This window comes from Pelecanus crispus, chromosome 11 (assembly GCF_030463565.1).
Source record: "Pelecanus crispus isolate bPelCri1 chromosome 11, bPelCri1.pri, whole genome shotgun sequence".
Taxonomy (NCBI): Eukaryota; Metazoa; Chordata; class Aves; order Pelecaniformes; family Pelecanidae; genus Pelecanus; species Pelecanus crispus.
The window spans coordinates 15,022,290-15,039,207 of NC_134653.1; positions in this window are offsets into that span (position 1 = coordinate 15,022,290).

A 16,918-nucleotide genomic window follows, 5' to 3' on the forward strand; every position below is an offset into this window, starting at 1 on the left:
ATGCACCGATTCTTTTTGATACGTTATTCATTGAGTACAGCGTACCTGCACTTCTCATTAGTGGAATTTCTCCCAGCATTATATGTTCTGAATACTTTTCTGAAGTCTCCTTCCCTCTCCCAAAACTCTGCCACGAAAATTCTTTCTTTCTTCAGCTTAAACTGTCATGAATTGATTGAAACTCAAAAGAAAATGAAGTTCTTCATTAATTTTTGAACAATAGCAGCTTTAAATTCTGACCTCAACATAGGTAAAAACATTTGTACGATTCTGCCAGCATTATGCATTTGAGGTTTCTAATGATACTTAGTATTTTGCAGCAAAAGCAAGTAGGTTAAAGCTGGCTTTCCAGCAAGATTTAAACTTCTATGCTTTGTCCAGTGCTTGCTTAAGGCTAGAGGTACATACACATTGTCTGTGAAATTTAGGGCAGTTAATATGCATTAAGCTGCAGAACTCCTTAAGACTCCTAATTGTTAAAAGTCATCTGAGAAAGCCCATACATCATGTTCATGAATTAGAGAAGACAAGTCAGCCACAGGAGTTTTGATGCTGGGGTACTCTTTTTTGTGTTGAAGTACATTTAAGTCATATCTACATCCAATAGCTTCACAAAACAATTATTTTTAAAAACTTTTTTTTTTTTTTAAAAAAGTAAGGAAGAAAGTATGGGAAAGACTCTGAATTCTGGAAGTTTCGGATCACAGAGCTTCCAGTCAACTCAAATGTGCCCAGGGAGGTGGAGGGAATGCTTGTTTCTTGTTTTAGGAGCATAGTTATTTTAGGAGAGGGAGGAGGAAAAGAAAAAAAACAAAGGCAGGCAAAAAAAACAAAGGAAAAAGGAAAAAAGAAAAGAAAAAAGAAAAAAAAAGGGAGTCAGATATAGGAGCTAATTACAAACCCTAGAGATTAAAAGGAAGGCAGCTCTCAGCTCAGGAATAACATGGGGGTAACACAGAACATTTTTTTTAATTTTACTTTTTAATAGAATCTGGACAGCAAGACTCACTCAAGAACCTTAAAATTGCATAATGGGCCCCCTAAACTTCTATTTTTTTATATTTCTTTATTTAATATATATTCTTCAATTATTTTTCCTTATGCCACTCTGCTTAAAAATATGCAAATAAAATTCCCCTGATGTACAGTCATCCAGATTAGGTGAGAAACTGGCAAGAACGCAGAGTGTGTTCTTCTACCAATACCAGCTCACACAGTTGCAGAGGGAAACCAAATAATCCTGTCTGGATTCATCAGTGTTTAATCAAAACCTGACTTTTCCTTCTGATCAATTAAAAGATTTTCAGAAGACAGAAGAGAGAAAAAGGTAATAAGTCTCAAAGTGATGAGAGAACCGGAGGGTCACATCAATAGAGACACATTTTTGTAACAATTGTCTTTGCTCCAGAATGAACAGAGAAGCACAAAGAATCTACTTTCTCCAACCACGCTGAGGAGCTGTGCTAAATCTCTGATTAGACAAAGATTTTCTTTAAACTTTTATAGGAATGAGAAGGTCTCCACTAATGAGAGTTTAAGGGAATTTCTTAAATCTGAAGTGAAGGATACCAGGAGTTGAACATAACCTGAGGGTTTTCCTGTACATGTTCACTAGTATTACAAAGAGCTTTCAGAAAACCCTCTGAAGATCCTGTTTCTTGCAGGAAGAAAAAGAAGCAGGGCAGATAAGACTTTTGGGAGCTGAAAAGGAAAGAATATTGCTATAAAGTTACACACACAGTATGTTGTTAGAGAAGTGAGAATCTTCCAAATGCCATAATATAATTCCTGTATCTAGGAAGTAATTTGAAGTGAAAAAAGCAGAACAAAAAAGTTCTCTCCTTGCCCCTTCATAAGACAAACTGTTCTAGCGTACAAAACCAGTGCAACCTGAACAGGAATACGATACTGTAACTGGGATAATAATGAAGCTCATTGATAGCACTTGTGAAAACGTAGCACTGAACCTTTCGCAGAGAGTAACTGAACCCAGGTCTTTCAGGAGTACACTCAAGGAAGAGCTGGGGAGGTACAAGCGGATTTTTCAGCCTTCCAGAGACGCCAGTCAGAGTCTTCTGTCCTACCTGGAAAAAGGAGTAAGTCCCCATTCACACCTAGACGGCAAATGAGCTATTTGACATTACTGTCTGAAAAGTGTCCCATTGGCAACAGTGAACTTAAAAAAAAAAACAAACTACCCATTAGATCATTTAAAAGGTATAATTTTTTTCCCCTTTTTTGTGGGCATAACTCTAAACACAACAGACCAGCACTGTGCTGTCTGTCTCTGTATTGAGCATGGACAAACAGCTGATCCTCCTGGAATTCCCCTGTTACAGTGATAATTGTAGCATGTCAGAACATGAAAAAGTTTAAGATGCACCTAACTCAGTGGCCTATTGTCACAGGGCGGGGGGCAGAGAAAACCAAAAGCCCCAACAAACACACCAAATTCATCTGCCTTTATTGTGTTCAATGGAAGCACTGTTTTCTAAATAGTATATTGCTATAAAGCACAGACAGAGGGGAAGATTTAACCTTTGTATAAATGGAGAGCAGTCAAGGGCAATAAAAGCTCATGTCAGGTAAGAGAGGCTTATCAATGCTGACAGGGGTAGGAATGGAGAAGTCGGAACATTTGCTTCTGAGCACAAGGTGTCAGGCTCATGGAGACCTTTATAAACCTCTTCTCTGTTTCTGTGTCATTACAGAAAGCTCCTTTTATGCTGGAAGATCTGCCAAGGAAGGGAGCTACCTTTCCAAATCCTGAGGAAGGTAGTAGCTTGCCCTTCCAAAACAAGGTGACTGAAGTAGGAAATACTGCTGTGACGGCTGCCATACTAAGGGGACCAAAGCGGGCAGCACTTTGAAGTTTTCCTTGGAAGACAGGGCACTTCACAAAGCAGCCCTTCAATCTGTGGGGCCTGCAGAGATCTTCTGGGGCCAGCCTGTGGCAAGCCCCAGCATGGCCTGTAGGTGGGCTGCAAAGGAGCAGAGATTGATGGCAACAGCCCTGGGGCAGTACACATGTCCTGGTTTCAGCTGGGATAGAGCTCATTTTCTTCCTAGTAGCTGGCATAGTGCTGTGTTTTGGATTTAGGATGAGAAGAATGCTGATAACACACTGATGTTTTAGTTGTTGCTAAGTACTACTTATGCTAGTCAAGGACTTTTCAGCTTCCCAGGCTCTGCCAGGTACACAAGAAACTGGGAGGGGGCACAGCCAGGACAGCTGACCCAAACTGCCCAAAGGGATATTCCATACCATGTGATACCATGCTCAGTATAGAAACTGGGGGGAGTTGGCCGGGGGCGGCGCAGTTGGCCAAGGCGGGGGGGGGGCAATGATCGCTGCTCAGGAACCAGCTGGGTATTGGTCAGTGGGTGGTGAGCAATTGCATTGTGCATCACTTATTTTTTATATTATTATTTTCCCTTCCTTTTCTGTCCTATTAAACTGTCTTTATCTCAACCATCAATTTTACTTTTTTTTTTTTTTTCAAATTCTCTCCCCCATCCCACACTGGGGCTGTGCAGTGTTTAGCTGCCTGCTGGGTTAAACCACAACAACACACGAGGAAGACCAGCCATGGACACAGAAAAGAGATGCAAGAAATCATCACAGAGGTGGTAAACTGGCATGAAGAGAGGCAGATGACAGCCCTGTGAATGAAGAGCTACCATAACTAAGGCATATTGCCCAGAGAGGTAGTGGAGGCCCCATCCCTAGAAACATTCAAGGTCAGGTTGGATGGGGCTCTGAGCAACCTGATCTAGTGAAAGCTGTCCCTGCTCACTGCAGGGGGGTTGGGCTAGATGACCTCTAAAGGTCCCTTCCAACCCAAAGCATTCTATGATTCTGTGATTCATATGAAGGACTTAAAAAGTTGCTGTGACCAGTTGGTCCCAAAAGCATCATAAATTGTCCACAAAGAAACACACTGAAGTTTAGTGCAGGAAGTTTAAACTTAGAAGAAAGATGACCAGAAGGTTACAACTGGAATAAAGTAGAAAGAAAAGATATTGTGTGGCATGTGGGAAGGAGACTGAAAAAGTTTGGATGTTGGAGAAACAAAACAAAAAAGCCACCCAAAAACCCCAATAATATATTTCTAAACATTGAGAGAAATCCTGGGGCAACATCAAAGAGGGTACACCTTTAGAAATTACAGTGAAGAGGTCACAAAGAGAAACTGCTGGAGCATCCTGGCCCCCTAACAGGACACACTGTGTGCAGCAGCTACAAGAGAACCTACAGCACATAGCAGAGGAGCAACGGTGGATGCACAACTGATGTTATCTCAAGAGTGCTTTCAGAAGCTACGGCCATCACTGGCCCTTTTCCTTCATTTGGCCTCAGCTGAAACAGCTTGATGCTGTTATCTAATATTAAATCACACCACACTTGTCTGAAGGATCTCTCTGCAGTTAAGTGGGATAGAACCATGTTTCATCCTCTTTTCTCACACTCATTTCTTCAATAACCAAAATTTGTTTTCTTAAAGATTGCAGGTAAAACATTCAAGAGAGATGTTATCATTCCATCTGGATTAAACAACAACAACAACAAAAAAAAAAAGAGAAACCAAGCTCTAAGTCTGATGCTTCCACTTGAAATATGGAAATATTTGCTCGCAATAGTCCATGCTGTCTTTCTTCCAGTCTGATGCGCAATGGGAGCTTACATCTTTGTTACTCAGAACTTCAATTACATAAGCCCAGAAGCAGCTTGCTAAGTGCGACCCTGCCTGGAGGTATTTGCATGTGGTATCCCCGTACGCTACAGAACCAGTCTCCTTGCCATCATTCCCCCCCCCGCCCAAGACTGGCACAAGACTGTACAACATTTCCAGTTTGCATCATCGACTGTCATATATTCAGCATCTAGAGGAGTACTATGTCTGTTACATTTTGCACCAAAAAAAAAAAAAGCACCAAAACCCCTCTGAAAGCACCGGGGATGGGGATTATTGAATTTGTAACCCATACAAAATCAGTCTGAGATTCTGTAGGTTAGGAAGCTTTCATAAGACAATATGTCAGTGGTTGACACAAGGTTAACATTTGAAAATAATCCTATTTCCAGTATTCCCCTTTCACATGTATTTTACACTACTAACATCTCTTTTGTAAAGTTTTAAGCACACTTCTGAAGTGAAACTTAGAGAAACCTGGTTCTTTAGAACCAGAAACAAACTCAGTACTAGGCCTCCTTAGCATCTACTGTGCAGTTGTGGTGGTTCTGAATAATATTTAATGTTTTCTGTTTCTTCTCAACAAGAATTCTGTTTTCTTGACAGAAAATAGAGGAATAAAATTTTGTTCAGTGTTCTAATACCAGCACAAGTGTCCTAGATAAAAAACATAAAATACCTGGAACAATAGTAGTAGCTAGGGGGATTGCATTTATGGACTATTTGTTATTATGTTATGTGAATTGCAGGAAGCGACTCAAGTGAATATTTGTACTTGTGCAATCTTATTTGCTTTGTATATAGTGGCTCTCGTAATGTGGGCATTTGTGCAGTCTTTGTATTTTACATGGCTTCCCAAGAGGAGAAGCAGTAGTGAAGCCAATAAAGCAGGCAATAAACCCGTATTAATAATGTATGCAGAGCTATAGATGTCTATTTATATGATACAATATTAAAGTGTAAATGCATTGCTTTTTTTTTTTTTTGATGAACATGAATGACCAAAACAATGTTCTTAGCTTTTTTACCAACAACGACAGCTTCATAGTGCTCCACATTAAGGAACTCTTTCAATACACACACACACACAAAAAAAGCCCCCAAATTTTTAACTCGTCTGTATGTAATTATAATATTGGCAAGAAAAAAAATGACAAAACTTGAAGTACAGAAAACATATCTAATATTCATGTGCTTATTGCTTAAGATGATAAACAGAATATACTAATTTAGTGACAAAAAAGTTGCTGACAAATATGCTGATATTTGTAAAATTCAATTTCAATCCAACATTTGTAAAAACTTGAGGGTTTAATACTTCTTTATTATTTCTCATCTAAGTGATGGTGTTGACACTGAACAGCAAACAGTAAAAACTGCCACATCTTCATTTGAAGCCACGGCAGAGATAGTGTCTTGCATAGACCTTAGCCAAAGATCATTTTAGGGGTTTTTTTGGTGACAAACATTACTAAAAGCTATTTTGTAGGCTCTTGTTCACATAATCTGATCGCCTGTTAGAGTGCTTTTGGGTCATTACAGTGGCTTGGTGCAACACATCATATTCACACTTTACTAAGTATGTGACTTGCAACTAAATGAGAAGAAGGTAATGTTGCCATCGTCAGGGGAGACGTAGAAATTCACTTCAGGGTTTAAAAATTTCATCTTGCTGAGAGCATCTTTGGCATACATATTCAGGTAACTGGTAGGTCTGAAATATTACTAATGGACATAACAAATATTTTCATTGTAAAGCAGTAGTTATTCTTATCATTTATTATTTAAACCAAGGAGATCCCAAATCTTTTCGCAAGCCTCTGATGCCCCAAATTTTTGGACTCAAAGACAGACAGAAGTAGAACTAGCAAAGCTTTCTTTTCTTCTGTAGTCTTGTCATTATAAAGCAGTACCTTCCTGTGCTGGGGTTTTGGTGTATATGAAGAAAGACCAGAAGTATTTCTGTTTGATCAAGTGCTTAATCATAGAATCATAGAATGCTTTGCGTTGGAAGGGACCTTGAGAGATCATCGAGCCCAACCCCCCTGCAGTAAGCAGGGATAATATCATAGTAGGATCTAAATTTCACTTTTTACCATTTTTATGCAGGTGACAACTGTGGATCCAGATCAGCAGTGTAAAGATAAAATTAAACTAATTTCATGGCTACAGTTACCCACATGCTTGCAAGCTCTGGTGAATTGCCAAAGTTGTTCTGACACTACTCTGTATTCAGTCCGCTTGGAGTAGGTAGGTACCAAAACCAACATGTCCATGTCATCAGATGGCAGTCCTAAGAACTAAGTTTTCATTATGACTACTATAAAGTAGCACTTCCCCAGCTATTTCAAACTATATTCTAAATGTGGATTGGGGACAGCATGAAATAAAGTGTTTCTACCATTTTGATTCATGCCCTAGCATACATCCAGTTTTTTATTCCACACAGGGAGAACCAAATCTGTCCACATTCCCAGTCACAAAGACTTCTGCCTCTTACCTGAAAGGAGGACATGTGCATCTTTGCTGTACTGAGTGCTGTTCAGTGCTTGGGATAGCTTTGAATTCTATTAGAGCTCAATACTGAAAACAAGACTTCTGCAATGGAGCTGCTTTATGTCTTTACAGTCTCCCAAGCAAACCACGGCCATCTTGTCCTTTCATCTCTCCCATTTTCTATCACTGTCTCAGTTCTCATCTTCACTTCTTCCTTCACTAACTTCACAGGTTAGAGGAGAGAGACTTTCCCTGCTGCTGTCAAACAGGAGAATTGGGGAGTGTGCAGATACAAAGGAAATACAGGAATTCAAAGTGACTGTGATTTAAAATGTATTCTTCAAAAAAAGAAAGATCTGACTTGGTCTTTGGGAATGACAGAGTGCGATTTTCTTATTTTTGCAGGAAGGACTACACACATCAAGGGAGAGCGATACCCACCTGAGAATTTTTTTATAGATATATCTTTGAAGAAGGAGCTTCCGGCATAAATTCTACAATTACCAGGGGACAGACAGGTAGTCTTTCACAGGAGGAGGAAAAAGAGAGTTATAAACAGAAAAAGTCAAGTGGTTGGAGAATAGAAACAAATCAAAACAAGAACAAAAAAGACTGACAAAAGAACCTGTCCAATTTTTTAGAAAGTTCCAATCTATTCGATACTTGTTTGCAGGATTGTTGAAAATGTTTGTACCTCTCTGCAGTGAAAGGTGGACCCCTGAAGAATTAGATGTTCATGCTGGATGAAGAGACAAGTTTTCAGCCTCTCTAGGGCTCAACACTCTGACATACACAGTGAGGCTGGGTAATTGCTCAGTCCTACAAACACCAGAATACAATTTAACAAAAAACTTCTATCTAGAAAAAGCACTGAAAACATACTGGGTTTGAGCAATGTTAGGATTAAAGCACATGCTGATAGTTAGAACTGAATCAGGATCTAAGTTAAGAAGAAAAACATTTAGCTATCTCACCCATCCTGACTGAGATGATATAATCTGAACTTTATGACTTTCATTAAGACAGAATAGAATAAATAAATGTGAAAATTTGATGGCTACGTGAGGAGACACATTAAAATTTTGAAATAAAGGAAATATAAAAGAAGCTGCAACATAAAAGTAAAATCTAAGCTGCTTGACCTACAAGGATAGACAATCAAGCAAGAGTCTGAGGCTTCTCCCAGATCCCGCTGTGTCTCTTTGAACAAATCACATCATTTCTCTTGGCTCTTACTTCCCTCCTAACCATTGTCAGTCTTGTCTAGTTGGCCTGTAAAGATCGTCAGGCCAGGGCTTGTTTCTTATTATGCTATACCAAGCACAGTCTCTGTCGGGTCTTCTGGGCAGCCTGGTACAAAAATACTGATACCTGCAGTACCATTGAAAACTGATGAACAACTGTATTAGATGTATCTTGATTGCTAAGAGCATAAGAACATCCATACAGGGTCAGACCAAAGTCCAGTGCAGGGCTCAGCTGACCTTCCTGTTGCCAAAGGTAATTGCCCGGGAAAAGGCATAAGCACAGGGCAAGCATTCAGGGATATTTCCTTAAATACCCTCTTCCCATCCCAGTTTTGTAGCTCATCGACTTTTCAAGCCAGCAGCAGTGATACTGGTATCTTTGTTTACATGTTGCAGTGCCAGCTGAACATTTCAGCTAAGGAGGATGTCCTGCAGGAATTCAGGTCACTAGTGGCGGTGGCGAGTTAACTGATGAAAACTGTTATTTTACAATGATGTAGGCAACTGCAGGACCCGACACTTGACCTTGTTGAACATCATACAGTTGGCCTCAGCCCATCCATACAGCCTGTCCAGGTCCCTCTGCAGGGCCATCCTACCTTCCAGCAGATCGACACTCCCACCCAACTTGGTGTCATCTGCAAACTTACTGAGGGCGCACTCAATCCCCTCATCCAGATCGTTGATAAAGATATTAAACAAGACTGGCCCTAAAACAGAGCCCTGGGGAACACCGCTCGTGACCGGCCACCAACTGGACTTAACTCCATTCACCACTACTCTCTGGGCTCGGCCACCCAACCAGTTTTTTACCCAGTGAAGAGTACGCCTGTCCAAGCCATGAGCTGCCAGCTTCCCAAGGAGAATGCTATGGGAGACTGTGTCAAAGGCTTTACTGAAGTCCAGGTAGATGACGTCCACAGCCTTTCCTTCTTCCACCAGGCTGGTCACCAGGTCATAGAAGGAGATCAGGTTGGTCAAGCAGGACCTGCCTTTCATGAACCCATGCTGGCTGGGCCTGATCCCCTGGTTGACCTGCACATGCCTGTTGTGCTCACTCAATATGAACCGCTCCATAATCTTTGCCGGCACTGAGGTCAGACTGACAGGCCTGTGGTTCCCCGGATCCTCCTTCCGGCCCTTCTTGTAGATGGGTGTCACATTGGCAAGCTTCCATGATCTGGGAGTGACATGGAATTGCTACCAAAACTCCTAAAACCCCCGAGAGGATATTATGTACTGCTTTTCTATTAGGAGCTCCATGTCAGTGCTGATGACTTCCTGGTAACCCAGACTTGTATGTAAACTGCTTTTCTGTTACTTTATTTCTTCCCTATAATCTTTTCACTCTGAATAAATGGGATTTTGCTTTATGGAAGCTGGTTAACCTTATGCTGAACTAAAAATCAGACTTGCAGTTAATTACCAGGATCTGCAGTCTAAAGCCCTGCAATCTAAACATTTTATATAGAGAAAATTGAAGCACAAAGAAATTACTTAGGCCAAACCAGAAAATCTAATCAGACTTTGGCAGAGTTCAAAACAACATTAAATCTCTTATTGTAATTGCAAAACATATTCCAGCAAAAACTGATCATCAAGTAGCAAAAGGAAATAGCAAAGGTATTAAGAACTACATATACAGTACAGCATTTGGGATGCTGTATTTCAAAACTTTATCAAGCCATTAACATACCTAGTAATAGACTATCAATTTTTTTTTTTTTTTAAGTTAAATATGTGGTAGATATAAAGAAAACAATTCTTATTTGGTTAGGAAAGGAGGACATGAAAATGGCTGAGAAATACGCACAGTATATTTTTATGAATAACAAAAGCACTGCTATCATAGAGTGCATTGCTAAACACTTCAAAAAGGAACTCCTGTTTTCCCAAACATCAGAAAGACAAGCCCCATTCTCCTCTGCAGTTCCATCATTTCATTTCTGTGTTGACTACGTTGTCAAGACCAATAAAATAATAGCCAAACTCTAAGCCAGCTGCATTTATATGAACGTGTTTTGACCTCAAGCTGACTGTACCCCAGAAGCTTGGGCAGATCCCCAGTCAATCATTTTCTCAGTTTTCAAGAGCAAATATTTATGTCCGTATCCAACACAGACACCCACTTTGGTAAGCCTGTGCCAGCATACACGGCTGATTTGGATAGTGTATTATGTCTGGATAATCTATATTTCTTCACTTGGAGACATTGCAGAATTACCTGGAGAACACCAAAATCCTTTGAGATATTGTTGCAAACGTAGTGTGAACCTCTTAGCGCTGTGTCAGGTCATCCCGCATGTAAGCTGAAAAAGTATGCACGAATGGTACTCTAAAGTCCCATAGAAAACTTCAAAATTTACTGGAGAAAGACCTTAAACACTTAAAACTTTCATAACTCATATCAGCTTTACCTACTTTTACTGGGCTTTGGTTCTGCAAAGTGTTCAGGATGAAATATGCACTCACTTAGGAAACTCTCAAGTGCTTTAGCCCTGTTTCACTCTCAAAAAGTAAGTCCCAAAAATAAGCTCAGAATTATATTGCCAGGCACAGTGATTCTTAACTTGCATTGCCACTGCTTGGACTTTTCCCTTGCTTGAAGTATCCTGCAATGTCTCTTTCTGCACTCACTGTATCAGCACCAGCTAGTACTTCAGTCTCTCTTGGGGAGAAGAGGTATGAGGTAAATAGCCAAAACTTGCAAGGCTGGAAGAATACAGTCTCCAGAGTCCATATCTCTACACAAACCGCTCAAGGAAACCAATCTGAAGTTCTCTTTAATTGATTTAGCATCATGGCCTTTACAGAGCAGCGAACTAGGAACACCACCAGCTGTTGATTAACTGTCAGTCCAACCCACTCCCCCATTCACCTGTGCAGCAGATCAGCAAATGTACCCACCTGAAACTAAAAGCCCCATTCAAACAAGAAGGAAAAAGAAAAAAGAAAAAAGCCACCCACAAAAAAAAAAAAAAAAAAAGAGACGAGACCCTCCTGAAGCTGTGAAAATGAGAGAAAAATCTGCCTCTCTGAAAAATGTCCATGTCAGACAGTACATAGTAGATTTGCCAACAGAAAGTTTTGTACCAGACTATTGGGACAACTGAGAAAAAAAATGGTACAGTTGTGGACTGTTTGGAAGTCCTAGGACAAGTAATAAAGAGCACTTTGTGACTCTGAAAGCAGCTTTTTGCTTGGAATCTTGTGTTAGTCTAGGCTTTTACAGATAAATAGATGCAGACACCAAAGCGAAGCCTTTACGCTATTAATTTCCAGAGAGGCTAAGATAAGTAGGACTGCCACTGCAGTCAAAATCATTGAGAACTAGTACATGAAACATCTAAGATACCTAAAAAAAACCAAACAAACAAAACCCGAAAACAACTCATCCTGTAGTGGAGCAAAAGTTTATGTTTTAACACATTTTGGAGACATGAAGTTTAGTCTCTTGAAAAACAAGTATACCAAGGAAAAAAAAAAAAGCACACATCTGTTTCCCTTCAGGCAGACCAAAAGGTTTGAGAGCAAATCTACCCCACATCCTTAGCTCAGTGGTTGCCCTTTCTTTTTTCCAGTCCTGCCATGTGAACACTCTAGATCTTGTGGAAGATTCTTCCCCCTCATCCTCCATCTTGTCCCCTCAGAGATTTCCTGAAGACTGAATATGGCACAGGACCTACAGGTACCATATGCCATTCTGGAGTGGCCACTGGTACCAGGCAGTGTCTGAAATGGTATTGGATACTTACATTTGGGCAACCCTGTGGCTGGGTGCCCTCTGTGCCTCACAGAGAAGGAGGATTTCACTTCCCACCACCCTGAGTCAGATGCCAGCAGCCCCAGACCAAGGCAACCCTGCTGTCTCCCCATCCCACCTTGCTACACTCCTCTAGGCAAATATACCTTACTACAGGACTTTTGGTTTTAATTTTTTTTTTTTTTTTAAAAGAACATCAAAACCACACAATAATCCTATTGCCCTAGTCACTTAGGCTTTGTAATTTACATCTATGGGATCTACTAAATCAATGCAGACCATAAAAAACAAAACATAGAACGTTAAATACTAAGCACAGACATTCCTTCAAGACATGTATCAAGGCAGCAGAAAAACTATGATAGTTATTCTTGTTGAGAGCCTGATGCAATTCTGAGCTTTCCTGGTGAAATTCAAACGTGCAATAAATATACCTGTTTCTTTACAGTGTGTCAAGTTTTCTTGCTGTACTATTTTTAAGAGATTTGTAGTAACAAAACCAACAAAGGAATAATATTACTAAATAGATATATTCTATATGCAGCATACTAGAAATCCTGAACTACTTAATGATGCTATTGGCAGATGTAAGCCATGAAACAATGCTTAGCTATTCCTTTCCAACAGTTTTAAAATAATTCAGCTCAAACAATATTCTTACAGTTTATTCCTGCTGTAGATTTAAAAAAAAAATTAAGTTGGTGACTTTAATAAAGAAAGGAAAAAAAAGAATAGACAAATACACAAAAAGGGAAGGAATTTGGCACTTATCTATTTATATTAGAAATGATCCATCTAGGTTTCACTGGTGATGGGTTGGGCAATTGGTTTTGCAAAAGGCTAGATACAAAGACAGTATCAGTCTCTATTGTCAACAATTTGTGAGAGCAGCAGAACTGAAGCAATATCCTGCCTTTGGGATGAACTTACCAAGGGGGTCAATTATCCTAATAAGATTGCTAATAGCATGCTGAGCATGCAGCCAATTTTCTTTGCAGACATGGCTGAAGACGGATCATTGCAGGGCATGTAAGCTCCCATGCCATCTTCCCCCTTGTGAATGGCCTTAGTGACCATCACAAAACTTGCATTTACAGCGTGATCCTGGAACATGTCCAAGGCCATCTCTTGAGAAGCAGTGATGCAAGATTTCCTGACAAACAACTCTGTCCATCCTTCTGAGAAAGCTCCAAAATACTCTATCACTTCATGTCACGTCACTGACGACCTTGCAACTATACAAATATTTAGCATTTACAAAGTGCAGAAAAGTGGAGAGGATGGACATCAGCAGGCCAGGTTGTTTTTTTTTTTTGCAAGCCCATTTTCTATTTTCCTGCCTATCATAAATTCAGGATTCAGCATGTCTCAAAATCAGAATTCTGCATCTCTGTACTACAGGAGGGAGTCATGTTTGGACAGGTAAGCATTACTGAAATCAGCACGTAAAAACTGTAGCAGTAGAAGACGAGAAGAAGGAGCAGCAGGTGTATAACTACTGGAGAAGGCTATATAACTGAGGGAGAATTCAGTCTTCAGAAATAGATGTTGTCTCTTTACCCAGTGTAAAAAGAAGGTAACTACTGAAGCTTCCCTCCAGTGATGCCTTCCCACCTTACTTTGACACCTTCTATCCTTCAGTGCTATCTCACTCAACTACATGGTTAGCATCCCAAAATATTTATTTACAGACCAATAATTGGTTAAGCTGGCAACAACCTATGGTTGTCACCATCTGACAGCTGTTTGTTGGCTTGCAAAAAGTAAAGTGCTGTTTTTATAGTGTGGAGTAGGCCAGGTGTCCATGCCATTAAAATTGTCAATGGCACAACTGTTACTAACTGATGCCGCTGATGTCTGCAGAGAGGCCAGCACTGGCCAGTGTTGGGGAGTGAAGAGTATGCTCCCAGCTGGAGGAGGGTCGGTGGAATCACTCCAGCTGTATTTGATGGGAGCTAGACAAATTCATCTGTAGGGCTCCTCCTCCTGACCTCTGCATTAGCGCACAAGTCATTTAAAAAGTAACAAAGACAACATTCTTCTTTAAAATGTTATAATACAAGATCTGCACCTTGCCATGGTTTGAAAAGGGCTATGAAATTTTCACCTTGATAAGTCTTGTGCTGTCTAAAGCAATTTAGCATATTCTTCCCTCCATTGAGCTATCAATGACATCTTATGCAACAATCATGTAAAATAGGATGGCAGAATCCACAATTCTGAACATAAAGCAAATAGATGGTTTTCTCTGGAACAGCTTAATCATTTTTCTGCCTCTAGTTCCATGGGTTTTCTGGTTTTGCTCCACTCAGCAACTTTGCAGTGGAGTGGGGCACTGAACTGCATGACCTTATAGAATTAGCTACCTGTACAATTCCAAATATAAGCTGTTCTCTCTGCAGAGCAAAGACACTTTCTTTTTCATCAAAACCGAACATGTTAACTAAACCACCATGACAAACTCTGTACTATTGCAGTCAAATCTAAATGGCTGTTCAGTGATGCACAACAACCTCTTCTTTTAAATTCTAGACTGCTTTGTCTCTCTAACACAACCAGTTACAAATATATTTTTCATTCTTTCCACATCCCTTCCAACCACCTGCAGTCAGAGCATGTGTTTCTCATCCAACCAGTTCATACTCCGTACCTGCCAATGTGAAGACGACCTGAAGTAAATAGATAACACAACCCACCTGCTACCCGATTCTTGTACTGAATAAGCTTTAGGAAGGTTTTCAAGAGCTTAAGTATGTTGGCAATTGGGAGCTGTCTTTGGAAGTATATAGAAATAAAACATAAGTAGAGATCATTTTGTGGTCTGATTTTAGTCATTGCTGGCCTAGATTTTCTGACTCGGCACTTCAGTTACCTTTAGCTTAGTTAGAATTTCTCAGCACTTCACAATCAGGATCAAATTTACTAATATTGCAGAAACTAGCCCATAATTTAGCCCAGCAGTGCTCCTCAACAGAAGCCCGGCATTGGCTTAACCAGATTCATGTGAAGCAGAGAAAAGCAGAAAAATGGCAGATGCCATTCTAGCATAGCATCTGTCCATGCTGTGGCTTAAGTGAGCCACTCTGAGTAAAATGGGAACTACCTTTAATTATCTTAAACCCAAACAGAAAGCCATTTTTGGAAACACCCATCTGTTGTAACACAGTGGTAGTTTCCAGGGCTATTCAGAGCGCTCCAACAATTTCAAGTACCCAAGAAAATAATGTTTTGTGTCTATTTTACTAAATTTTCAATCTCTTCCTTTCCTTATGTCTGTGCATATTTTATCAATATCTGCACATAAGGTTTCTCTGGGGATTTACATCTGTAATTTAGCATTTCTCAGTTTACAGAGAAAACTGAATTAAAAAAAAGACTATCTGACAATATTAGGTGGTGCTGGATAGCATTACTCAGCTTTGTAATTATCTTATCTCTGCCTTCACAGCCATAGTTTCAATCAAAAAAACCTCAGTCACTGCCACTTCTGCTGCAGATAACGTGGGCCAACAAATCACTTAATCTATACCTATTCCTCCGCAGAGATGGTAACAGAAGTACTAACTTCCCTAGGATAATCTTGCATCAGACTCATCTCAGAGTAGGAAAATCACTACTGCACGAAGCAGTGACTCTCTGAGATGCAATTCCACCACAAGTTGAATTTTCTTGAGACCAGAGGTTACAACTCAGAGTAGATGTAGCTGCTGTCTAATTATTTTATTCACTTCTCCACATACACGTACATCAAACACTGAGAGTTTGGTTTTCTCAGTATGGCTGTACAAGGAATAGAAATCACTTTGCAAGCCCTTTCTCTTTTCATGCAGTCCTGTAACACTGTTGTTAGAAGAGGTTTTGTTCTCCTCCATAGCACTGTGGGAGGAAAACAAGGGTAAAAGGACACACAGGTGAGCCCTTATCACTCATTGCCCACTGTGTCTCAGGGCAGAACCACATTCAACCCCTTCAGCACTAATTTGGATTTCCAATATTTCACTATTTAATTGCCTTTAGAATTCTTTCCCCAAAAGCATAAGCGAAGTAAGAAATCAGAGAGAGAGAACGCACAACCCCCTCTCCAACCCCAAGAAAACAAATACAGCTTCAGCAAACTATCTTTTGGATACAGTTCTATTCAGTAGCGAGATAAAATTAACCTAATTTATTTTGCCAAGGCTGTGACATATGTCAACTGCAACCGTTAGTACTGTGGCATATACCTAGCTTATAGCTTTTACAGAGCATTTTCAGCTCTGATCATGCTTCTCTCACACTATTTAAATATATTTTAAAAAACAAAGAGCCCTGTAACACATATTCCCTAATGCACATTTGCAAGCAAAGCGTCTATGGTCTCAAATCCAGAATGAGTCACGTTACAGAGAAAAAGAGTAAGATGATTAAATAGACTGGCTCACCCAGCTTGTTTTTACCCATCAATAAATAACCTCAATACAGCAGAAATAGAGATGCAGTTTTCCATTTGGAGTTAATTCAAACACTGGCTCTTCTTCAGACCTTCCACACTATGTAAAATAGAGCTGGGTGAATAATTCATTATGAATTATTCATTCAATTAATTTAATTTCTTCTGCTCACTAATTAACTATCTTGACTTTTTTGAATGTTTTCATTATCTGAAAATTATTTACTCAACAGTTTCTATGAATAACTCCTTTCCTCTAGATTGTTCACAAGCAGATTACTGCAAGAAA